Source organism: Orycteropus afer, unplaced genomic scaffold (assembly GCF_000298275.1).
Source record: "Orycteropus afer afer isolate SDZICR_OR568_19922 unplaced genomic scaffold, OryAfe1.0 scaffold00414, whole genome shotgun sequence".
Classification (NCBI taxonomy): domain Eukaryota; kingdom Metazoa; phylum Chordata; class Mammalia; order Tubulidentata; family Orycteropodidae; genus Orycteropus; species Orycteropus afer.
The window spans coordinates 2,868,617-2,871,879 of NW_006922001.1; positions in this window are offsets into that span (position 1 = coordinate 2,868,617).

Sequence of the window (3,263 nt, forward strand, 5' to 3'; positions counted from 1 at the left end):
CACTATTATTCAAAGGCATCAATTCTTCTTTGGTCTTCCTTATTCATATACTTTCACACTCATATGAGGTGATTGAAAATACCATGACTTCAGTTAGGCACACCTTAGTTCTCAAAGTGATATACCTGCTTTTTAACATTTTCAAGAAGTCTTTTGCAGCAGTTATGCCTAATGCAATACATCATTTGTATTTTTGACTGCTGTATCCATAGGCATTGATTGTAGATCCAAGTAAAATGAAATCCTTGACAACTTCAATATTGTTTCTATTTATCATGAGATTGTTTATTGGTCTAGTTTGGAGGATTTTTCAGCTTCTCAGAATATTTTCTTAGCGTACACATTGAATAAGTATGACATGTGTCTGGGTGACTTTTCTCATTTTGAACCATGCAGTATCTTGTTGTGCTGTTCAAACAACTACCTCTTGGTCTATGTACACATTCCCCATGAGCAGAATCATGTGTTCTATAATTCCCATTTTAACAATGTTATGCATAATTTGTCATGATCCACATAGTCAACTACCTTTGCATAGCCCAGATAATACAGGTAAACATCTTTCTGGTATTCTTTGCTTTCAGCCAAATCCATCTGTATCAGTGATGATATTCTTCATTCCATGCTCTCTTCAGAATTTGCTGAAATTTCTGGAAGTTCCCTATTGATATACTTCTGCAGCAGCTTTTGTATTTTCTTTAACAAAATTTCAATTGCATGGATAGTAATGACATTCTTCAATAATTATCATATTACATTAAATCATCTTTTTTGGAATACACACAAATATAGATCTCTTCCTTTTGGTTGACCTTGTATCTGTCTTCCAAATTTCTTGGCTTAGATAAGTGAAAACTTTCAGTATTGCATGCCTTTGTTGAAACATCTCAATTGGTATTTCATCAATTTGTGGAGCTTTGTTTTATGCTAATTTCTACAGTGCATCTTGGACATGTTCTTTCAGTACCACCAGTACATCATCATATGCTACCTCTGAAGTGGTTAAATGTTAATCAATTCTTTTTGGTGTAATTACTCTGTTTTACTTTTATCTTCTTTTCATGCTTCCTGAATCTTTCTGTTTTGTCCATAGAATCCTTCAATATTGCAATTGATGGCTTAGATTTTTTTCTTTAGTTTTTTGAGCTTCAGAAATGTTCAGCATGTTCTTTCCTTTTTGTTTTTGAACTCCAGACCTTTGTGCATTTCATGATAATGCACACATACAGTGGAGATACTGACGATAGATTCCAGACCACCACAGTAAAGCAAATATCAAAATAACATAAGTCACGTGTATTTATTTATTTATTTATTTATTTATTTATTTATTTATTTTGGTTTCCCAGTTCATATACATGATATCTTTACACTATACTGAACTCAGTTGGTGGAATTCTGGTAGTGTAGTGGTTAAAGCATTTAGGTGCTAACCAAAATTTGGTAATTTGATCTCAAGAGCATCACCACTGGGAGAAAGATGAGTCAGTCTGCTTCATAAAGACTTACAGCCTATGAAAACCTATGGAGAAGTTCTACTGTCTCCTATAGAGTCAATATGGATCAGAATTGACTAGATGGCAATGGTTTTGGCTTTTTGGATTGATAGTCTGTTAAGTGTGCAATAGTGTAATAAAAAAGTTTGAAATATTGTGAAAATGACAAAAATGTGATACAGACATGAACAGAGCATGTACAGTTGGAAAAATTCCACCTTTATCCTTGTTCAATGCAGTGCTGCCACAAATCTTCAATTTTCAGGAACACAATACCAGAAAAGTACAATAAAATGAGGGAGACTTTGATTTGTTTTTTCGAGCTGCCCTTTGAAATGTTCTGTTCAGCTCTTTTACGTCATCATTTCTTCAGACTACTTAAACGATTTTCTATTCAAGAGTCAGGAGGCAGGGGAGGAAGCCGCTGAGACAAAAATCACAGGATCCAGGTAAGGGGAAGGAGACAGACCTCACATCCAAGAGGCAGGAAGAGGGTGAAAAGCCAAGAACAATAGAGCCGCAGGATCCAAGTAAAAGGAGGACAGAGAGGTTTTGAACAGCTAAGGAAGACAGTTTTGTCTATCAATTTGTCATATTGTGGTGGCTTGCATGTTGCTGTGAGGCTTGAGGCTAAGCCACTGGTGTCTCAAATGCCAGCAGTGTTGCACACAGTGCACAGTTTTTCAGTGCAGCTTATAGACTGAGATAGATTAGGAAGAAGGAAGATGCCATCCACTTATCAACAAATTGGCCAGAGAAAACCTTAATTACTGGGCAATTTTATAAAATGCCCAGAAACATTTTCCAGTACAGTGCAGGAAGACCAGCCCCTTAGGTTGGAAGGCACTCAAAATATGAGTGGGAAAGAGCTGTATAATCAGAGTAGAACCAACCTTAATGATATGGATAAAGTAAAGCTTTTGAGACCTCCATTTGCTGATGTGGCATGACTCATTGAGGAGAAACAAGTGCAAACATCCATTAATAATTGGAACATGAAATGTACGAAGTATGAAACTGGGAAAATTGGAAGTTGTCAAAAATAAAATGAAACCCAAAATTAATATCATAGACATTAGTGAGCTGGAGTGGACCAGTTTTGGCCATTCTGAATCACACAACCATATGATGTACTATGCAGGGAAAGACAGTTTGAAGAGGAATGGTGTGACATTCGTCACCACAAAGGATGTTTCAAGATCTGTTCTGAAGTAACATGCTGTCAGTGATAGGATAATATCCATACTTCTACAAAAATGACTAGTTAGTATAATACTACAATTATTCAAATTTACACACCAACCACCAAAGCCAAAAATGAACAAATTGAAGATTTTGTATCAACTTCTGAAGTCTGAAATTGGACAGACATTCAATCAATATGTGTTAATTATCACTGGTGGCTGGAATGCAAAAGTTGGAAACAAAGAATTACCAGTAGTTGGAAATTTGTACTTGGTGACAGAAATAATGCTGGGAACCACATGATAGAATTTTTCAAGACCAATGAATTAATCATTCCAAATACCTTTTTCAACAACACAAACAGCAGCTATACATGTAGACTTTGCTAGATGGAGTACACAGGAATCAGTTTGACTACATCTGTGCAAGACGCAATGGAAAACCTCAAAATCTTTAGCCAAAACAAGGCCAGGAGCTGATTGTGGAACAGACCATCAACTGCTCATATGCAAATTCAACTTGAAGTTGAAGATAATTAAACTAAGTCCATGAGAGCCACAATATAACTTTGAATATATTCCT